Source organism: Balaenoptera physalus (genome assembly GCF_965194825.1).
Source record: "Balaenoptera physalus genome assembly, chromosome: 16".
In the NCBI taxonomy this organism is placed as follows: Eukaryota; Metazoa; Chordata; class Mammalia; order Artiodactyla; family Balaenopteridae; genus Balaenoptera; species Balaenoptera physalus.
This window is the reverse complement of record NC_138898.1, coordinates 91,883,638-91,906,230: the sequence shown is the minus strand read 5'-3', so window position 1 is coordinate 91,906,230 and position 22,593 is coordinate 91,883,638. Positions and strand designations below refer to the sequence as shown.

General features: G+C 52.9%; 1 protein-coding gene across 11 annotated transcripts in view; it reads left to right on the top strand.

Annotated features, from left to right (window-relative positions):
• The window catches only part of ELFN1 (extracellular leucine rich repeat and fibronectin type III domain containing 1), a 71,838-nt gene that overhangs the window by 16,666 nt on the left and 32,579 nt on the right, over positions 1-22,593 (top strand). For 6 of the 11 annotated variants that reach the window (XR_014254898.1, XM_082430560.1, XM_082430564.1 and 3 more), the window contains exon 2: positions 21,268-21,428. The exons of 3 other annotated variants lie outside the window; for them this stretch is intronic. The gene's annotated coding sequence lies outside the window, so the exon portion shown is untranslated. Of the gene's footprint in view, positions 1-11,254; positions 12,680-21,267; positions 21,429-22,593 lie in introns of those variants that run through there. 2 more of the 11 variants (XM_082430563.1, XM_082430561.1) reach the window with 2 other exon arrangements.

Here is a 22,593-nt window from a genome sequence, read left to right as displayed (position 1 = left end):
TTTCTAGTTTCTTAAGGTAGATGTTTAGGTTGTTGAGATTCTTATTCTTTTCTGACGTGCACTGAAAGCTGTAAATTTCGGTCTAAGCCCTGCTTTAACTGCAGCTCATAGATTTTGATATGTTCTGTTTTATTTTCATTTAATTAAAGACATTTTCTAATTTCCTTTGTGATTTCTTTGACTCATGGGCTATTTAAAACTCTGTTGTTTACTTTCCAGATATTTGGGGATTTCTCAGATTTATTTCTTTTGTTGATTTTTATTTCAATTCCACTGTGGTTGGAGAATATACTTTCTGTGGTTTCATTCATTTTAAATTTATGGAGGTTTGTCTTATAGCCTAGAATATGGTCTTTCCTGAAGAACGTACCTTGTGTGTTTGAAAAGAATGTGTATTCTGCTGGGTAGGATTTCTACAAATGTCAGTTAGGTTAAGTGGGTGATGGTATAGTTCAAGTCGTGTGTATCTTGGCTGATTTTTTTCTGTCGAGTTCTCTCAGTTATTGAAAGTGGAGTATTGACATCTCCAACTATTATTGGTGAATTGTCTGTTTCAATTCTTTCAATTTTCTTAATTTTTGCTTACTATATTTCAGAGCTCTTTTGTTACAGGCATATTCATTTATAATTGTCATCTCTTTCAAGGTATTGACCTGTTTATAATTATGAAATGTCCCTCTTTGCCTTTGGTACATTTCTTAAAGTCTCTTTTGCCTTAAGTTAACTTATCCATTCTGGCTCTGATATGGTTACTGTTTGCATGCATTTTTCCATCCTTTTACTTTCAACATAGTTGTACATTTGAACCTAAAGTGTATCACTTTTGGACAACATATATTTGGATGTTGTTCTTTTATTCCAGCCTGACAACCTCTGCCTTTTGATTGGGCCATTTACTTCATTCACTTATAATGCAATTTTTGATTTGATATGGTTGCTATTTTCTGAATTGTTTTCTACATGTGCCATCTTTTTTCCCCTCTGTTTCTCCTGTGCTGTTAGGTAGATACTTTCAGTATACTATTTTAAGTCCTCTGTTAATTTTTTAAACTTTATTTCTTTGCATTGTTTTCTTAGTGGTTGCTCTGGGGATTACAATATGCATCTTAATTTAATACAAACGATTTCAGATTAGCACTGACTTAATTATGGTAAAATATGGAGACTTTATTCCAGTATAGCTCCATTTTACCCCTCCCTCCTTTGTGCTATTATTGTCATGTACAGTACACCAATATATGCTAAATAGTTATAACAGCAATACAGTGTTATAATTATTGCTTTATATAATCTTATGTTTTTAAAAGAAGCTAAGGGATGGAAAGAGAAAATAATACATTTACAGAGTCCTTTATATTCATCCACGCATTTATCATTTCTGGTGCCCTTCATTTCTTTCTGTGGATTTGAATTACCACTGGACATGACTTCCTTTCAGCCTGAAGGACTTCCTTTAGTATTTCTTCTAAATCAGGTCTGCTAGCACCAGATTCTCTCAGTCTTTGTTTGTCTATGAATGTCCTTAGTTTGCCTTCATTTCTGAAGGATAGTTTCATGGGATATGAAATTCTTGACATTTCTTCTTTCAGCACTTTGAATATGCCATTCCACTGTCTTCTCACCACCATAGTTTCGGATGAGAAATCAGCCATTGATCATATTGTCTTTATCCTGCATGTGATGACTCACTTTTGTCTTTCTATTTTCTCAGTCTCTCAACAGTTTGATTATGATGTGTCTAGGTGTGGTTTTTTTTTTGTTTTTATCTTGCTTGGGGTTTGTTGATCTTGCATATTTTAGATTAATGTTTGTCATCAAATTTGGGGACTTTTTAGCTTTTATTTCTTGAAATATTTTCTTACCACTTTCTTTTCTCTTCTCCTGGGACTTCCATCACATACATATTGGTGTCCTTGATGCTGTCCCACAGATATCTGAGGCTCACTTTATTTTCCTTCTCTATTTTTTCTCTCTGTTCTTTAGATTGGATACTTTATTCTGATCTATCTTTGGGTTCACTAATTCTTTCTTCTGCCATCTCAGATTGACTGTTGAGCCCTTCATGAGTTTTTCACTTCAGTTGTTACCCTTTTGAATTCCAAAACTTTGTTAAATAATTCTTCTCTCTTCACTGAGGTTCTCTGTCTTTGAGTCATTGTCATCATACTTTCCTTTGATCTGTAAACATGATTGTCTTTTGTGTTTTTTTAAAAACAGATTTATGATTGCTGCTTTGAAGCCTTTGCTATACGCAACATCTTGTGACATTCAGTGACAGTTTTTACTGACTGCTTTTTATTTTGAGTATGAGTTACCTTTTCCTCCTCCTTTGCATATCTTGTAATTTTGTGTTGAAAATGGGCAGTTTAGACGCCATATGTAGCACCTCTGGATTCTGATTTTTTTTTCCCCCTAGGAGTTGTTATTGTTGCTGTTTTTTGTTTATTGAGTAACTTGCCTGGACTAACAGTTTGAAAGCCATTGTCCCCCGATGTGTGATGATTGATGTCTCTGCTTAGTCTGCCTTTTTAAAAAAATTCCTGCTTTTATTTAAACTTTTGGCTTCCTGTGGATCATGTCTGTGTCTGCTTAGCTTAGTGGTCAGGCAGTTATTGGTCAGAGGTTGTGTCAGGCTTTCGCTGTCTGTTGATGGATCTGCATGTGGGTTTAGGAGCACATTCAAGGACCAGGCAGTTTTCGAGTCTGCTCTGGCTTTTCCTCTCTGTCAGACTCTTGCGTCTCCCCTGCATATGTCCACAGGCTCTCGGTAGGCCAGGGATGTGTGAATTTCTTGGGCTCTGCCTGCTTTCCCTGTTGCATGCTACCCATCAGCCGGGTGTTTGTGGAGAGCTTATCCAGCACCTCTGTGACTGTCACATTTCATGTCTGTCTTTGTCAAGTTTCCAGTTAGTCCATTGGTCTGTTGCTGCCCCAGCCAGGGTCGCAGTCTCAGCCTTGTAGCGTTGCTGGCTTTCCTCATTCACTCACCACTGAGATTGCTACTCATTATTGACAACACTGCTGCTGGGCGTGAGTTTTGTGCCTTCTGCTTTAAATCAAATCAGCCTCTGCCAGTGAAGCTTCTAGTTTTCACGGCCTGCCCTGTGCTGTCCTGTTAGGATGATGTACCAACTGAGCTGGGAGTGGGGAGATGGAAGCAGTTCCAGGTGAGAATGTCACAGATTCTCCCTGTCTTATTCAAAGTTTAGTACTTTTTCTTGGATAAATGTCTTTTGGTCAATTTCTAAGATATTGAAATTGTTATTTTTATCATGTTGACTATTTTTATAGTTTTGGAGAAAGGCTTTGGCAACCCTCTTCCTCCAGCATGCTGGAAGTCCCATCTCACAGTGCCGTCTTCTAAAAACAAAACTTTAAAAAACAGGCAGCTCCATGAATTATCACAAAGTGAAATTCATCTAAGAACCGACTAGTTCAAAAAATAAGACATTACGTGCGTCCCAGAACATCTTCGTGTTCCCACATGATTGTTACCCCTCTTTTCTCCCTAAAGGGAAACACTTTTCTGATTTTTAATCCTACAGTTTTTCCTGTTTTTATGCTTTATATGAATGGAACCACACGATATGTATTCTTTTGAGGCCAGCTTTTTTGTCTCAACACAGTTTTTGTGAGATCCATCAGTGTTGGTGTTGTACATGTAGTTTATGTTTTTAGACAGTATCCCTTTTGTCTTTTCTACTGTTGATGGACGTTTGGGTTGTTTCCAGTCTACAGCAATTGTGGCTAGTACTGCTATGAACACTCTTGCACTTGCCTTTTGGTAGGCATGTGCACTCATTTCTGCTGGACAGATACTTAGCAGTGGGGCTATAGGTGGTACCTATGTTCAATATGAGTAGATATTGCCAAACACTTTTCAAAATGGTTGTACGAATTTATACTCCCATGAGCCCGCCCCACCTGTCAGCACCCGTTCTGTGCTGGTTTTTCTGCATCCTTGTCAACACTTGGTATTGTCTGTCCTTTTAATTTTAGTCCTACTGGTGAACACCTTTTCATAAGTTTATTGACCATTTGGATATTCTCTTTGGTGAAATAATCTGTTCAAAACTTTTACCCATTTTTTCTATTGAGATTTCTGCCTTTATCTTATATATCTGTAAGAATTCTTTACATATCTATAAACTCTTCCAATCTTGATTATATAGGTTGCAAATATCTCCTCCCACTCTACTGCTTGACATTTCCCTCTTCCATTCATGTCTTTTAATGAGAAGTTCTTCATTTTAATGTAGTCCAAGTTATCCTTCTGAATTAGTGCTTTTTGTTAGCTTATCACAAAATCTTTTCTCGCCTCAAGTTTTTGAAGAGCCTCTTCCATGTCGTCTTCTAGAATCTTTATTGTTTTACACTTGATGTTGACTTTCGGTCCACTTGGAATTAATTTTTTATCTGTGGTGTGAGGTAGGGATTCAGCTTCATTTCTTTTCATATATATTAATCCAGTTGATCTTACACCTTTTATTAAAAATACCACCCATTTTCAGTGGCATTATTTCATTTATTTTAAATTAGAAATTTTATTTTGAGATCCATTGTAGAGTCCCATGCAATCATGAGAAATAATTTGGAGAGATCCTAGGTACCTTTTATCCATTTCTCCCCAGTGGTACCGTCTTGCAAAACTGTATGACAACTAGGATATTGACAGTGATACAGTCCAGATACAGAACATTTCCATCAATACAAAGATCCCTCATGTCACTTTTTTATAGCCACACTCAGCTTCCTCCCCCCGACCTCATCTCTAATCCCTGGCAAACACTGATCTCTTCTCCACTTCTATAATTTTGTCTTTTCAAGTATACTGTATAAATGGAGTCATACAGTAACTTTCGGGGATCAGATTTGTTTTCACTCAGCAAAATTTCCTGGAGGTTCATCCAAGTTGTGTTTATCAAAAGCCCATTCTTTTTTGTAACCGAGTAGTGACATTATTTTTTAACCTGGTCTCTCTACATGGCACACAGGATGTATTAATTATGCACGTGAATGTGCTTGCCAGCATATAAGCACAATTTCAGGGTTGTACAGGATCTTGGTCTCTGTTCCATTCACATAACGTGTCTGAGGTCTGACAGTACAGATGGACAAGCGAAGGAACCAAAGGATGAGGGGACACACGGGGAAGAAGGCACAGGCATGGGTTGCTAAGGAATCATGCATATGTTTCTGGGTGTTTGGTATAATTTTGGGGTTTCAGATTGTCCTTGTTGCCTGAGATCTGCAGAGGGCTCGTCTGGGCAGGCTTAGTCCACCTTAGCTGGTGGCTGGAACCTGGTGCAGCACAGACCCTTGGGAAGCTGTGGGATTGGCGGCAAGGGCAAGATGTGTCCTGTCCCTTTAATTTTCATCGTTTTGTTGCATTCCCTAACCACGTTGTCCGTTTACAGCCAGTTTCCGTTGTGTGGCCCAACGTGAAGCCTCTGCAATCATGTGTCTATTGCAGGTCGGGAGGGCATGAGGTTCTTGACCAGGTTCACATAGTCCTGAAGCAGGGCCAGTGGTGGGGGCTTCTCTGGTCCCTTAGCTTTCGGTTATCTCCAGGAGCCCTACAGTGGGGCTGGGAGCCCTTCCTCAAGCCGGCAGCGATCACAGCCAATGCCAGTGACAGAATGGGTACTCCTTGAGCTGTTTGAGTACCCAGCAACCTGGAAAGGGCCCTGGGTCAGGATTTGGGGGCCTGGGCTCTAGCCCTGGCCCAGGACTGCTTGAAATATTCTTCATAATTAAATAAATGGGTGGGTAGATGGGTGAGGCGGTGGGTGTGTAGGTGGATATGGATGGATGATGGATGAATAAACTGGATGGATGATGAAATGGATGGATGGATGGAAGGGCGGATGGATGTGTGAGGGATAGAGGGATGGATGGATAGATGGATGGTAGATGAATAGGTAAATGGATGGCTGAAAGATGGATGAATGGCGGATGGGTTAGGTGACGGATGAGGTGCTGATGGTGGATGAATGGATGATGGATAGATATACCTACAGGGACTGCAAAAAGACAGTGTCAGTATGGACAGAGGCTTGGAAGAAATGGGAGTAAAGAAGACCCCTGGCTCCAAGACGAATGGCACCAGATGGCAGGTGGAGACCCTGAGGCCCAGGAAGTGTCTGCGGCAACAAGCTCCTAGAGGCAGGTAGTAGCAGAACTGAGGCCGAGTCCACATTCAGGCCTCCTTCCAACACGTTCCCCCCCCCCCCACGCACAGAGGCAGGGTCTACTCGAGGGGTCAGGCCACCTCACGTGTAAGCCGACAGCGGTCAGTTGGAGGCCTCCCAGGCCAATGCAGTGGACCCGGGGGTCTGGGGTCTCCATCCGTGGTTGCCGCTAACTGCTCTGCAGCCTCCGGTGAGTTCCTCCTGGCAGCACACCTGCTGGGTGCCCGGCCCTGTGCTGGGCCCCATGGGACCCAGAGTCGGGTAAGACCCCGTGGTCGCTGGCGTTAGGGGACTTGCAGCCCCTCCCTCGGTTTCTCCTCCGTGAAGTGGGGCAGGGGGTTGGGACGGACAATCTGCCGGCTGTGCTGGGGTGAGCTTCCCGCTGCCCCGCCTTGTCCTCCCGGCTCGGTGCCCCCCAGGTTGGCCGCGGGGGTCGGTTTTCTGTGGGCACCGGCTGGGCAGCGAGAGCTGGGGGCGGCGTGGCGTCCACGTGGGCGCCGGCCTCCCCGAGCGACTGTCTTGGCCCTGCACCCAGATGTCACCAGGCTGTGTCTAAATCCTGGGCCAGGGAGCCCGGAAAATGTTTAACTTTGAAAAGTGGACCTTCACAGCTCAGTAGGCGTTAGCCGCGCGGCCTGGTGCCTCAGGCGGCTGGGGAAGAGGAGGGCGCCACGGGGTGAAATCACCGGGGTATTTAAAGGCCAGCTTTGCCACCCAGCGCAGCAGTGCCGGGCTTCCTGGGCATCCAGGACGCCCGCGTGGCTGGCAGGGTAGCGCCCGCACCGCGTGCAGCGATCTGATCCCCCGCCAGACCCTCCTGGTGGCCGCCATCCCCTGGCTCTGCGAAGTGGACAAGCCACTTGTGACTCTGGGCCTCGGTTTCCCTGTTTGCGCCGTGCCTGGTGTGCCGAGTGGAAGGCACGGTGGTGGGGAGGCTGGTTATGAGCTGCTGTGAGGTGTGGGGGGAGGCTGCTGGCACCCATCCCCCCGCCGCCCCCCCGCCCGGTGCTGCAGCCACACCCCAACCCCCCGAGCTGGTCACTGGGGCCCGGACAGCTCCGTCCAGCCTCCTGGCTGAGTCCGGGCACTCAGAGGACCCCAGTGGCACTAGTGGCTATAGGGCTGGGCCGGGCTGCTCTGTGGACCCGGGCGGAGGCCTGCCGCCTCCCCACTCCGCATCCCGGCCTGGCGCGTGGTGCTGAGGCCACTCACCATCGTGCCTGCTGGCGGTGCTTCTCTCTCCTCGGCCTGGCGAGGAGGGCCCTGAGGCCTGCCGGGCAGTACGGGGAGCTCCCGGGGCGGAGAGGGCCCCGGGGCAGGCGGTGTGTCTGAGTGGAGCTGGGGAAGAGGCAGCCAGAAGTCGGCACTTGTCAGCAGAGGCTGCGCGATGCTCTCAACGTGGAGAGTTGCCTTTGCATCATTGTATGCATGAGACGCAGAGTCTGAAGCCTTCGGCACCGTTGTGTGCATGAGACGCAGAGTCTGAAGCCTTCGGCACCGTTGTATGCATGAGACGCAGAGACTGAAGCCTTCGGCACCGTTGTATGCATGAGACGCAGAGTCTGAAGCAGGAGGCACTTGGGTTGGTAACCTGCTCGCCCACCGGGGCCGGGGCTGCGGCTGCCTCTGGGCTGGGGGCGCAGGGCTGGACCAGGCGATTCTGTGGACTCTTGAGGCCCTCCTGGGGACCTCCCCGCACAACCCTCCAGAACTTTCCGAGGGCTCAGTGACCTTGGGCCAGCTACCTCCTTTTTCTGAGCCTCTGTTTCTTTAATTGGAAGTTGGGGGAGGCTTCCTGAATCCCTACCTTGCAGAGTTGAGGAAGGAAAGGAGAGAAAGTGAAAGAAGGCATCTGCTTCCTCCTGACAACGTGCTCCAGGCCGCCACAGGGAACAGCGGTCCAGGTCCAAGTGAGGCCTGGCTGGGCCACACGCATCCTTGCACGAGCGTGTGCCGTGCACAGCCTGCATCTACCCCGAGTAAGGGACCACTTCTGGTGTCAGAACACACAGCTATGTGTGGACACGTGTGGACACGGTGCGGGCACACCTGCAGACCTGTGTGCACGGCTGGTGTGGACACCTCGGCGGTGCCCACGGCCCTGCGTGAACACATTCGCCCTGCCAGCTCGTCCCCATGGCAACCCCAGGCGCAGAGCAGGTGTCTGGGAGACCTGAATTGGTGCTGACAGGTGGGGTACACGTGGTGGGCTCCCCGGGGGCGGCCGGACCAATCAGGGCCCCGGGGTGAGGGCTCCGGGAGGATGGGGAAGTGCTATCCTCTCCCCAGCAAACGCTGCCACCCCCTGCGAGCAGGATTAGATGGGAAGCTTCCGGAAGCCCCCATCTGGCTGTGATTGACGCAAGATGTGCTGGGGCCCCTCCTGACAGACGCAGCAGGGAGCCCTGGGTTTGTGGCCTGGCTCCCACCTTCTGGAGAGGAAAACTGAGGCTGGAGACAGCTTCAGCCGTGGCCGCTCCCACTCCCTGGCCAGCCCAGGCAGACGTGGGGTCCTGCCAGCCTCCGTCTAGAAGGAGCGGGCCTCAGCCTCCGGCTCCCAGACTCGGAAAACAGCCCTCGCCTTAAACCCGAGCTCGGCCTCTGCCCAAGTGGCTTCCCTGCCTCCTTTGCCATTTGGCTAATTATCCGGGACCTTTGCTGCAAGACCAGGCGGGCCCAGCCCAGCTCCTCCCCATCTGCCCGCCCTGAAGTCATCAGCTCAGCTGGCAGCGTTCCCATGGCAACAGCAGTGCCGGCACAAAGGGCCTGGGAGGATGGAGGGAGGGGTGGGTGAGGCCGGAGGAGGGGATTCTGGCTTCTCAGTCATCCACAGGCATGTGTGGTGAGGCTGGAAATGGGGCCTGGGCGTCCCCCACTGCTTGGTGACAGTCAACCCCTCCCTCCAAGGGAGTGACCCTCCCCCTCCCCCGGCACCCAGACCCCCCAGCTGCCCAGGTGCGGAGATTCTGGCAGAAGTGAGGGCATAAGACCCAAGGCTCAAGAGGCGTCACGGTCACCACAGCTGGCCAGCTGCGCTTTGCCAGACTGGCTCTGAGAGCTGCCGGCCGCACACCTCGCTGGGGCCTGTTTGGGTCCCGTGAGACCACCGGGCAGCTGGCCCTGCAGGGTGGGGGCATGGGAACTGCGCTTGAGTTTCTGGGTCTCGTTGGAACAAGCCTGCGGTTCACTGCAGAAGAAAACAGACGCTTCCTGTTAGAGGGAGGTGGGGATCCTGAGAGGCCCTGTGTCCTGACCCCGGCCGCCTGCCAGCTAGGGGTGCCGCCCCTGCCCACTGCGTGGCCACAGGCGTGGGCGCCTCCTGCACGGAGGGACCTCCAGAGCCCTTCACCTGACTTCCTGCCTCTGTGGCCCTCCCTCCGCAAGTGGCGTCATGGGACAGTGTGGACGGGCCACATCCCGCGTCCACGTCACAGCCGTGCAGTCCTGCGTGCACTCGATGTGGGGGGAGGGATGGGCCCCTCGACCTGGAACCCGCCCCCAGCCCGGCCAGGGCTGCGGCGACTCTGCTTCCCGTCATGACGTCCACTCGCTCATGAAGTCCGCTCGGGTGCTTCTGCTGACCGGGTGCTGGCACCTTTGCTCCCTCCAGGCTCGAGAACCAGCCTTAGTCCAGAGTGACTGGGACCCCACCGACTCCGTTCAGCCCCCTCCCAATGCCAGCCCTCGGGCCGCACCCTCGGGTCAGGTGCCAGGTAGAGGCCGGAGCAAGCCTGGGCACCAGGCCTGGGCCACATCCCACCTGGAGACAGAGGAGGGGGCACAGCCCCGCCCTGACCCCCGCTCTTAAAACCTGCCTGGTTTTAGGCTTAACTGCTTCCCATTCATTCGTTCACAACGTTCACTCAGCAAATCTTGTGGGGCCTGCCCTGTGCCAGGCCTGGAGGTACGAGACCAAGTCCTTGCCCGTGTCAAGTGTGCATCTATTGAGCTCCTACTGTGTGCTCAGCCCTGTGCTGGTGTAGACGCCGGGGCACAGCAGCAAAGGAGACGGACGCCTGCCCGTATGGAGTTGACAGTCAGTGGGAGTGACGTGGAGAAGCAGAGAAGTGAGAACAATGCCAGAGGACAGGGCTCTGCAGACATGGCCTGGGGCGATCCGCTGGCTCCTTCATGCGGGGCAGGCTGGGGAGGCTTCTTGGAGGAGGTGGCATCGAGCTCTTGCCCAGGCTGGGGTCCAAGGCCCACCTCCATTTGCTTTGAGATCTTGGAGAAGCCCCTGCCCTCTCTGATCTGGGCTTCCCGGCAGTGGTGTGGGTGACAAGAGGAATGGGGTGGGGGAGAGTTTGCTGTAAGCCAGGGCAGGGAGAGAGGACAGGGTGATGGTCCTTCCGGGCACCGCAGAGAGGAGCCCGCACTCCTCTTGGCGGGAGAGGTGCCGCGTCGGGGCGGCAGGGAGGGTCTCCTGCCTACGTCTATACCCACAGATGCACAGATGGGCTTGAGGCCTCTGCCTGTCGAGGACAGCTGCCCCTTCTGCCCCCTCCTCCCCCGCTCGGGGGTGTCTGGGTGGTGGGGGAGCGGTGCACAGGCAGGAGACCAATCCCTGGCCTCGCTGAGCCCCCGCTGCCCCGTCTGTGAGATGGAGCTGAGCCTCTGGGGTCCACCCGCCCGCGCGAAGGCGGCCGGGGTGGGAGTGTTCGGGTTCCGTCCCAGCTGCCCTCCCACTGGCCCAGGGGCCCCAGGCTGTTGTCTCATTTGTCACAAGGGTTCTCGGTGGGAGGAGCACAGTTCCCCCCGGGGCACGTTCATTTCCGGTCCTTTCAAGGCTGTCCCCCCTCCCCCCGCCCCATTCTCCTGGGAATGTGTCTTTTTTTCCCGTTTCATCAGTGTTGCCGTTGCGAACGTGGCAAGGTGTTTGTCACCGTTCGGCAGATTCGCCTGAACAGATGTCTGCTGGGCTGAGAACACGCGGGCCTCCCCGCAGGCGCCAGTCCCACGGGGAGGCCGCCTGAGCCCGGGGCTGCCGGTGGTGCTGGACGGGATGGTGGCAGGTCCCTCGTGGCTCCTCTGTGCTCACCTGTGGCCTGGCTTCGAAACAGGGGCCACCTGCCAGGGTCGGCGTGACGACGAGTGAGTAAGGCCCGGCTCGTAGTCAGCGCCCCGTGGACGGTCACCGGGCCGTTGTCCTCGGTGCTAGAGCAGAGCTCCGCTGGCCGGACACTGGGGCTGGGGTCCTGGACCGCCTTGAGGGAGGAACCGGAGTCACCGGACAGATGGCAGGAGGGCGCGAGGGATCCGGCCGACCTTCCGGCCCGTTTCTGAGGAGTGTTTACCCGTGTGCCCAGGACACTGCCACGGGCTCTTCTGGGGATCTCACGTCTGTCTAGATGTATTTTTTTATCTTGCGCCTGTAGTGGAACAGCTTACCACATTTTTAGCCAAGTAGAGTCTGAGGGAACCTCAGCCTTCATTTCAGGCAAACAAGCAAATTTCAAGCCTCATTTTCATATCTCTAATAAGCACTTATCAAATTTATGGCTCTTACATACAACTCGTCGGGCTGATGCCTCCCGAATATTCCCACCTCCCCTTCGCTGCAATTTTCTTTACTGCGTCGCACCCTCTGAGGTCTCTCTGCCTTTGCCCAGAAAATTAGCACGTCGGCCTCCTGCTGAGGAATGACGGGGCTGCAGCCGCGAGAACATGGGGTGAGGGTCCTGGTCACGCACGTTAGCATGAGCCCTGAGTTTTCCCACAACGTGGAAAGCATCAGGCCATTCTGGATTGCAAAATGCTAATTAGCACAAGCACTTTTTTGTTTTTTTTGCCTGGCATTTAAATATGTGCAATAGTGTATTATTTCCCAATTATTTTTTATTTTCAAAAGATACCTATTTTATCACAAAAGCAAATTAGGAAAATGCTCAAAGGAGAAATGAACTGTGGTTCCACCGTCCAGAGATGAGCAGGTTGGCACTCCGGAGAATGGCTTTCTGGTCTTTTCTTCTTCTGAGGATGAGGGTTTGCTACAGTGTGTTGGTATCAATCACCCTTAAAAAACACTTGTGACAAGCTGAAATGTAACTTACCTGCAGAAAAGCTCACAGATCCCAAGCTACTATTGAGTGAATTTTTCATAACGTATAACCAGCACCTATGTCAAGAGGCATAACTAACCAACCCCCCGGAAGTCACCTCCTGGCCTTTCGGGGTCATGCCCCGCCCAAGGGTGACCACGATTTTGGCTTCTAGCAGCATAGTTTTGTCTGTTTTTGCACATTGTGTAAACGGACTCATAGATTATATACTCTTTATGTCTGGCTTCTTTTACAGAACATTTCACTTGTGAGATTCACATAACTTTGTTGTTGGATGTGATGGTTCCTTCATCTTCGTTGCTGTATAATATTCCCAGGTGTGGAGACACCCCAATTCATCTATCCCTTCTGACACTGACGGACATTGTTTCCAGTTTGGGCTGCTCTGAATACTGTTGCTAAGAACACCCTTGAACATGTGTTTTGCAGGTATATGTTCATATTTCTGTCGTCTTGGAATGAACTTGTCTCTGATCATTCACGGATCTTGAGCAGTTTCCAAGCTGCAAAATTTCATCAGCGTTATTAAAATGCTGGTGCAATATTCAGTGAGGGTGTGCTGCAATTGATTTACAGCCCTTCTCCTCCTATTGAACACTTAGGTTGTTTCCAATTTTTTTTCTCTTCTATATTAAGTGGCAGTGGAAATCTTTGGCCATACATTTTTTTTCCTCTTTGGGATTATTTCTTTATGATAGGTTCTTGGGAGGAAGACAGTTGGCTCCAGGGACGGACTTTCCTCCCACACCCCTCTGACTTTTTCATATTGTCAGATGTAATGAATAGTATGTACAGAAGAGTGCAAAAAACACGTATGAACAATGGCAAGAATAATCACTATGTGGACATCTGCACAACCACAGTCAAGGTTAAGAGACTGTGAGACAACATCACCAGCCCCCGGGAGCCCTTCCAAGAGCTTTTCCCTGATACAGCCCTCCCTTTCCATTCCGGAACGTAGCAACCAGCGTCCCCCAACAATGTGTTCTGGGATGGCCCGTTTTTGTACTTTACATAAAGATCATCATTGCATACATAGACTTTCTGACCCCGTTCTTTTGGTCATCATTATTTGGGGGCTGTTTATCTGTTCATGTTTATCTGTTCATTGCTGGAGAGTATCCCATTCTAGGACTGGATCAGACTCATTTCCAGTTTGGGGCTGTGAGGAACCTCTTTGCGTGTCTTTGGTTGTGTGAGTACCATAGTCCGAGGTTTCCACCTGGGGAGGAATGGCTGATCTCGGAACGTGCAGCTTCGTGTCATGCTGTTTCCCAAAGTGATGGTGAAACGGCCTCCAGAGCAGAGGATGAGGGTCCTCCTGCTTCATTGCTTCCCAACACAAGACTCATGAGACTTCTGAAGCTTTTCTGTCTTCACGAATAATGAAGTTGAGAATCTTTTATGGTTTGGTTTTTTGGAGCCTCATTGGATGTCCTCATTTGTGAAATGCCTTTTCAAGACCTCTCTCCATTTTATTATTGAGGTGCCTGTATTTTCCTCGTTAATTTGTAGGAGTTGTCCATAGATTCGGAATGGAATAGCATTTCCTCAGAATAGATAGAAGATGGCTGTCTTCTAACATTTGTGGCTTGTGTTTTTATTCTTTTTATGTTATATTTTAAGAACAGGAATTCTTCATTTTCATGGAGTAAAGTTTATCAATATATTCTTGTATGGGTGCCTAGGAAGAAAACCTTCCCTTCCTCCAGGTCATCAATGTATTTTTCTGTTATCTCCTTAAATATATAGTTCTTCTTTTCCCATTGAGGTCTATAATCAACCTGGAATTGATTTTTTGTGTGGTGTGAGGTAGGGGTTTGATTTCTTTATCCTCCCAGATAAATATCTAATTTATTGACAGCTCTTTCCTTTCCCCGTTGATTTACTGTGTCTTCTTTGTCATATCAAGGGCTGGTTCCTAGTTCAGTGTCTGAGCTTTCTGTGTTGATCCATGGGTTCATTTGTCTGATCTTGTACCACGAGCACACTATTTCAGTCTCTGTGGTTGTATGATAAATTATCTGATTGAGTAAACCCCCCACTCAACCTTGTTCTTCTTATTTAGGGCCATTCTTGGCTCTTTGCTCTTCCATATAAATTTTAGAATCAGCTTGTCAAGTTCCACAAAAAGAAAAAAATCTGCCAGGGTTTTGATTGTGATTGCATTGAATCTACGGATCAATTTGCAGTGTTGAATTTTAATAAATGTTCATTTTCTACTTACTACAGATGTATAGAAATCCAGTTTACATTTGTATATGGATTTTATATCCAGCGCTCTAAGCTCTGTCATCCATCGCTGTATTTATACATTCTTTGGGATTTTTTTACGTAATGCCTATGAATAACTAGAGTTGTTTCCTCCTTTCTGAGTCATATGATTTTTATTTCTTTTTCTTGCCTTATTGCAATGGTGGAGCCCACTAATGCAGTTTAGAAGTGGTAGTAGCAGGCATCCATGTGTTGTCCTTGATCTTAAAGGGAAAGTTTTAGTTTCACCATTAAGCATCTTGTCTGCTGTTAAGCTATGCACACTTTAAGAGCTTTTTTATCTGTATTACCAAATGACTTTCCAAAAGTATTGTGCCAGTTTCACCATTACCTTAGCAGCACTGGCTATTATCTTTAGGTGTTTTTTTGTTTTGTTTGTTTTGTTTTGTTTTTGTGGTAGTAGTTGTTTTTAGATCATTATTTGATGAGCCTATATGGTGTCTCAATGTAATTTTAAAAATTTGCATTTCCCTAATTATGCAAGAGGTTGAACATTGTCTCATATATTTGTTAACCAACTGCGTTTTTTCCTTTGTGTCTGGTTCTCTACCCATTTTTTTATACATTGTTAGTGTTTCCCTAATCAATTTGAATTTTTTACAAAATGACGTCATTTCTCTGTCACATGTGCTATGAATAGTTTTCCCTGTATGTTGTGCATGTTTTAAAATTTTTTGTTATTTTTTGTGTTCTTTTCCCTTATTTTTATTTTTAAAAATTATTTATTTTATTTATTTATTTTTGGCTGCGTTGGGTCTTCGTTGCTGCGTGCAGGCTTTCTCTAGCTGCGGCGAGCAGGGGCTAATCTTCATTGAGGTATGCGGACTTCTCATTGCGGTGGCTTCTCTTGTTGCAGAACACAGGCTCTAGGTGCGTGGGCTTCAGTAGTCGTGGCTCGTGGGCTCTAGAGCGCAGTCTCAGTAGCTGTGGGGCACGGGCTTAGTTGCTCCGCGGCATGTGGGATCTTCCCGGACCCGGGCTCGAACCCCTGTCCCCCGCATTGGCAGGTGGATTCTTAACCACTGCACCACTAGGGAAGTCCTCCTTTATTTTTATATGGTCAGATCTGTGTCTCTTTTCTTTTACAATTTATTCTATTTCTCCAGAGTTTGGAAAGCCTTCTCCCTCCTGAGGACTGCTAAGTATTGAATTCTGTTTTCATCTAGCTTTTTTTCTACGGTGTAATATTTCATATTTAACTGTTTACTCCATCTGGAATTTGTGGGGCTGTGGGGTGTGAAGCGAGGAGTTAATTCTGCTCGCAGTTTAAGGGGGAAGGGGCCTCATTTGCACTTCCAAGCCTCGGGCCCTGGCTTCCCTTCCTCTGGGCTGAGTGGGAAGAGATTAAAGGGAGGAGGGGAGGTGGCACTGCCTGCAGCCGGCCTGGGAGCAGTAATTAACGCGTCCCTCGCTGCCTCTGCCTGACTTTAAGTCAAAAGCAAAGAGTTGTCAGGCCAGCTGAGGAGTATCCTGGGTGATCCTGGGCCAGTGTCTTCATGCATCTGGGACTCAGTTTCCTTGTCTGCAGAATGGTGGCACAAATGACACCTGTCCTGTTGGTGCTGTCACTGGGAGCGTGTCCTGCAGAAAGCAAGGGGTCAGGCAGGCCCGGCACAGGCCCTGGCTCATCTGTGTGATGTCACTTCCCTGAGCCTCAGTTTCTCCATCTGGAAACCAGGGATGATAAGACTGCAGTTCGCACCTCGTGGGGCCGGGCAGCACTGCACGGCTGTCTCTGCTGTCACGATTGCTATTCAGGGGAAGGCGGAGTGGCTCGGGGGTTGGTTTCCTGTGGTCTTTGGGAAGGGCCCTGGCCCAGCTGTGGGGGGCAGGGAGGGGGGGAGGGAAGAGCAGTGGGACGGCCTGTGGGGCCACCTTCCTCCCAAGCCCTGATGGGTGGGGGGACATGCCCCTTCCCCTCCTCAGCTCCCCAGACTGAGCTGCAGGGGCCAGGCATGCAGAGCCCCGTGTCGTGCTTCCTGACCCAGACAGAAGGACCAGCATTGGCCTGGGGGACTCTGCCGGACACACACGCGCGTGCGCACACGCACACACACGCACGCGGTGCTGGCTGGCAGGGTTCAGCTCTCCCTCCCGGCCTGTCTGAGCTGCTCCCACACCTGTCCCCTCTCCTGCCCCTTGTCCTCCCTGCAGGCCTGCCAGGGGCTGGGCTTCCTACAGTCTCCCGAGGTGCTGCCAGGGCCCCCAGCCTCCCCTTCTCGCTCCGGGGCTTTTTGTCCCTTGGAAACAGGCACAGGAGAGGCGGGGCAGGAACGGGGTGGGGGGGGTGGGGCAGCAGGACCCACTCTGCGCTGCGTAAACCCGAACCCTAACCCTAGCCCACCGCTCCCTCCACGTGTGGCCCCCAGTCTGGAACGACCCCCACCCCCCAGAAGGGCCCCGTCTGGGGCCTTGAGGCAGGGGCAGGAGGGGCCTGCCATTCTCTGTCCAGCCACCCTGGGCAGAGGAGGGAGGTGGGGTCCAGAGGGATGGAGCCCTGCCGAGGTTCCCCCGGGGGCAGAAGGGAACTGAGAACACTTCTTGGGGCACCCCTGCCCCCAGGATGCTCCGGGAAGGCACCACCCCCTGCAGCAGCTGGGGAGGGGCCTGGGCAGGTCAGCTCAGCGCCCTTTCCCTCCAGCCCCGTTCCCCTTGGCCCACGATGCCCCCTGAGTTGGGGGCTCCTTCCACCGTGCCCCCTCCGTAGGGTCAGCGCCAGGATGGCAGCCCTCCCCAGCCCCCGGTGCACACCAGGAGCCTGGCAGGCGCCGTGGAACGCAGGGGCCTGGGGGGCGGCATCCCCACTGCTGAGGCCCACTGTGCTCCGGGGCAGCAGCGGGTGGTCGGGTGGTGCTGGGCCTGAAGGAAGAGGGGGGGGGCCTGAGGGGCCACGTGGGGCGGGGTGTGAGGGCGCGGAGGATGTGCTGGGCGAAGGGAGAGGCCGCGGGGCCGCCCGGGGGCTGGACGAGGACCCCGGCCTGAGGCTGGCAGGTCGGGGGGCTGGCTGCGCCCCTGCAGGGCCCTAAAGCGGCCAGCAGCACCCCACGTCCCAGGTGAGGGGCCTGGCTCCCGACAGGTGGGGCGGGCCCGGGGAGAGGGCGGGCGCCTCCTGCCCCCCAGAGCCCCCTCGCCCCCGGCCTCGTCGGGGGGATGTGCCGTGGAGAAGGGGGGGCACGGGTGCAGCTGCGGGGAGGCTAGGCTGCTGGCATCAGCAGGAGCCCCTCCTCCCCACCTCGCTAAACAATCATTGCGCAAAATATGCAAATGGTATAATTACTGTTATTTGTTTTGCTGATAGAAGTGTTTGAAATGCAAATGCCAAGTTGGGGCCTTTCCTTTGTCCCACCCCCTCACCCAGACTGACGTCCGCCAGGGTGAGTCGCTCCTCCTGGAAGAGGAGGACGTGGGCCCCCCCCCCCCCAGCTGCTGCCTCTGCCGCCCGAGGGGCACCCGCACGCGGCAGGGGTCCTGGGCCACCACCCGATCGTGCGCACAGTGAACCTCGGAAGCGGGGCCTCGGCCACCCCATCCCCCACCGTGTGAGCTGGGGGCCTCCCGGAGCCCCAGTTTTCCTGTCTCTGTGATGGGACCGCAGCCTCGGGGCCTGTGCTCTCCGCCCCTTGACAGCTCGATGGAGGGTTTGGGCCTCGCTTTCCCACCTGCAGAAGTCCTGCACAGGTGTCTTCTCAATAGAAGGGAGACTCGGTGCCCCTGGGCGGTCTTTGGGGGCCGTGGTGAACTCCAGCATCACTGTGTGTACACTTTGCTAGTGGGGGTCGTCACCTTCGACCCCTCCAACCCAGGTGGTCTCTGGGGCTTTCGGGGCCATCAGGCCGGTGGGTTCAGACCAGCCTGAGCAGTGGCCGGTGAGAGGTGGTCACCATCATCCCTGTTCTTCGGAGGGGGAGCCGAGGCTTGTCGAGGTCCCACCGGTCAGCGTGTCTCCATCAGGTGCCCAGTTCCCACCTGGCCCCCCTCCCCCACCCCCGTGTCTTCCGCTCGAGCCGCTCCACCCGAACCGCAAACCTCCCTGTCAGATCTGCCGCACGAGGCAGCTCCCGGGACCGAGGCTCGGGTCCATGACCGGCTTCACCTGAGCTCCTCCCGCCACGGGTCCCGCGATTCCAGTATCGATGGGCTGTTCAGGCCCATAGATTTCCAGCAGCAGCGCAAGCGCCGTCGGAAATCTGTGCAATCGGCCTAACCCCGGAAGGGGCGCAGCCCCAGAGAGGCCTCCCGCTGGGCCCCGGGTCCGTGGGAGCTAGTGGGCCTGCACGAGGGGCGACGCCTGGGTGATCTAGGCTCTAGGCTGTTTGCGGAAAGACAAGGTATTATCAGAGGCAGGTGGGTGGGAGCGGGCCCCGGGCTCCTGTGGCCTCTCTGGTCGGCCTGCGCGGCGGCTGCAGGGCGGGATGCCGGGGCTGGGTTAAAGCCAAGTGCGGTGCGTGTGTGTGCGTGTGTGTGCACACACGAGTGATTTTGGGGTCTGCAAGCGATGCTAACGGAGAGGGAAAGCTCAGGCAGTGTGAGACCGCAGGACCCACTCGCAGACCGGGGACCGCGGATCTGCCCGTGCGGCGGCCTGGCTTCTGCTCTCACGCGTGGGGGCGTGGGGGCCGCTGGTCCGCCTCGGGCAGCTTTGCTACGATGTCTGAGGGAAGCCGGAAACCCGCGCCCTGGCCCTGCCCGGTGCCGCCGAGACGGCAGGGTGCCCGGGGTTCCCGAGCTGTTTCCTCGTCTGTAATGCGGGACTCTTTTCGAAGCTGGGCTGGGTATACAGGGGGCGCTCAATAAGCGTGCGTTCCTGCTTCTCCTCTGGGGCTTCATGGGGCGAGGCAGCCCCTCTGCTGGCTCTGGGCAGCTGGGAGGCCGAGCTGGGGTTGTCAGGGTCACCAGGACCCAGGAGAGGAGAGCAGAGGTCACTCTGGGCGGGCAGCCAGGGTGGGCAAAGGCCTGGGGGTGGGAAGGGATGTGGCCTCTGGGTCCCTGGGCTTCGGTCTCAGCCTGGAAGCCTCCTGGGGGCCAGGCTTCAGGGAGCTTCTGAGCCCGGTGTTCTCTCTATTTTTATTCCAATTACCTTTTCCGAGGCAGGTTCAGCCTCATTAGCATATTCAAATACATCCCATTATTATTTCAATTAGCTGTTAAGTAATTAACTCTAATTGATGAGCATTCCCCCCACTTCCCCACATATTTTTTGGTTATTTACATCCGGTTCTAACCAACAATTTTAGGTAATTACGCGCCACTCGCTCATCTATTTGCACACACTCCCAGGACAGGCCCCCTCTCCCTTTCAGCGCCCACCCTCAGCCCAGGAGCCTGGGGGCTTCCGAGTGGGGGGACGGGAGGCGCAGGCAGACTGCGTGGGGATCTGGCTCCTGCCCAGGCCCTTGAGGGTCACTGCCGGGCCTCCAGGGGCTGAAGGTGTGCCGGAGCGCCCCCATACTACTCCCGGGATCCCCTTTGTCCCCAAGGTGCCGCTTCCTCTGGGCACCCCCTCGCCCCAAACCAGGTGGTGCCACCCTCGAGCTGGCTGGAAACAAAGAGAGCGGTGGCATGGTGGCACCGGGCTTTATCCAAACGCGGCTCCTTACTGCATCTCCCCTGGGTGCCCCCGCAAGAGGACGCCCCCTCGTCCTCAGTTTCTCTACCTGCAAAGTGGGGATGGAGTGATTGAAGAGTGAGGGTGAAGTGAGGCGCGTGGAAGGCCCTCAGCACAGAGAGGACTGCTCAGTGCTAGTTGGGGTTGATCCAGGATGGATGACTGGTCACACCTGGTGGGCAGGTGAGGGGGCTCGGGCTGTAAGCTGGCTTGCCTGGGTCACAAGCTCATCATGTCAGCCAGAGCCGGTCACACCTGGTGGGCAGGTGAGGGGGCTCGGGCTGTAAGCTGACTTGCCCGGGTCACAAGCTCATCATGTCAGCCAGAGCCGGTCACACCTGGTGGGCAGGTGAGGGGGCTCGGGCTGTAAGCTGACTTGCCCGGGTCACAAGCTCACCATGTCAGCCAGAGCCGGTCACACCTGCTGGGCAGGTGAGGGGGCTCGGGCTGTAAGCTGACTTGCCCGGGTCACAAGCTCACCATGTCAGCCAGAGCCGGTCACACCTGCTGGGCAGGTGAGGGGGCTCGGGCTGTAAGCTGACTTGCCCGGGTCACAAGCTCACCATGTCAGCCAGAGCCGGTCACACCTGCTGGGCAGGTGAGGGGGCTCGGGCTGTAAGCTGACTTGCCCGGGTCACAAGCTCACCATGTCAGCCAGAGCCGGTCACACCTGCTGGGCAGGTGAGGGGGCTCGGGCTGTAAGCTGACTTGCCCGGGTCACAAGCTCACCATGTCAGCCAGAGCCAGTCACACCTGCTGGGCAGGTGAGGGGGCTCGGGCTGTAAGCTGACTTGCCCGGGTCACAAGCTCATCATGTCAGCCAGAGCCGGGCCGGGGGTCTAAGGCTTCTGTTTCTGGGGCTCCCTGCCCAACCCCCGGGCCACCGCAGGGTGGAGTGGGCTGGAATCGCAGCAGTGACCACGGGCCCAGCCAGTCTGTACTGCGAAGTTCTGTTGGTCTCTTGCCTCTGTGTCGGCCCCTTGCCTGCCCTTTGCTCTCCTCGAAGTCCTGGTCTCTCCGTTCTGTTATCGACACAGTGAGCACACACAGGGCAGAGACTCCCCCTGTGCTCAGGTAGATGGGCTCTTCCGAAAGGCCCGTTCCCTTCTCAACTCCTCTCCCCTCTGTCCCCACACAGTGGAAGCTGCCTTGGTGACACTGTGTCCTGCACTTTGTCTGGACCCGTGCTCTCCCTCTGTGTCCTGCAGTGAGGATGTGATGCCCACGGCCCCCTGGGGAGGAACACACCCGCCTGGTCTTCTCAGACAGGCCAGGTCATCAGCAGGCCCTGACCCGAAGGTAAGGGATGCCCTTGCTCACTGGCTGTCCTGGCAAAGGGGGGCAGGGCCAGTTCATAACGACCTGGGAAGCAGGTGTGCTGGGTCATGGGTGCGGCCCAGAAGGGGTGGGGTGAAATTTGGCTGTCCTGCAGGAACAAATGGCCTTTAGGGTCTGACTCTCGTTCAGAGGTGCTGCCCATCCCACAGAGGAAATGGGCAAAGGCTGCAGGGGCTCCCTAAGACTCAACAAGAGGAACTGGGGGTTTTAGGGGACCCGAGAATGGTCTGAGTAGGTAGTGGCCGTGCTCAGGCCAGTCCAGTATCCTCCCCTGATGAGTCAGGGGATGCTCTGGGGGTAAAAGAGATTTCGTCTTCCACCACTTTATGGGAATAGATGCAACATCATGTGTTGGAGTGTAAAACGCCGTACCTGCAGCGCAGTATATGTTAATATTGACTCGGTGTATATTTGAAGACAGACTTATATGGAAAAAATTATCTGAGATGCTGAATTGAATACCTAAGCGAATGATGGGGGTTGAAGCTGCCATCCCAGTGGCCAGGAGTTCAGTGACCAGCTGTGCTGTGTCTGCTGGGAGTCTCACCTCCAGCTGGAAAGTAGCTGGACAAGCTGTTTTCCTTCAGTGCGTTCAGAAATCACAGATATGCCCTCTTTTGTCGACTGTATCTTGGGTTTCTCCAGGCCACAGGTACTTCACGTGGTCCTGGGACTCTGATTCAGCAGTTTTCACACTTGGCTTATAGGCAGGTGCTGTGAATGGGAGTTTCCTTGTCTGATAGAGCTGGGTTGTAATGTTTCACTGAACCAGCAGGAGGTGCTGTTGGTAAATGACATGGTACCTTGAAAAGTGGATTTTAGGTTTTGGGTGTTTGCAGTAGACTGTTGCCTGCTGTATTCAGCTGTTAAAGAACCCTGTAAACTGAGTTTATGTGAAGTGATGGTGATCTTACGCTCTGCCACCTCTAACAGACTGTGACAGGAGGCGTCTGGGGATTTGTGAGGCTTCGTCCTTCAGCACGTAGCTCCCCAGACTTCTCCGTGGCTTCAGAGTGAGGCTTTGGGGAGGTGATTCTGAAGAGGAGTCGAGGACGGAGAGGAGCCCACCGGCAGGAGGAGAGGCCGCAGGGGTTCTGGGCAGAGGCAGCGGCAGAGCAAAGCCCTG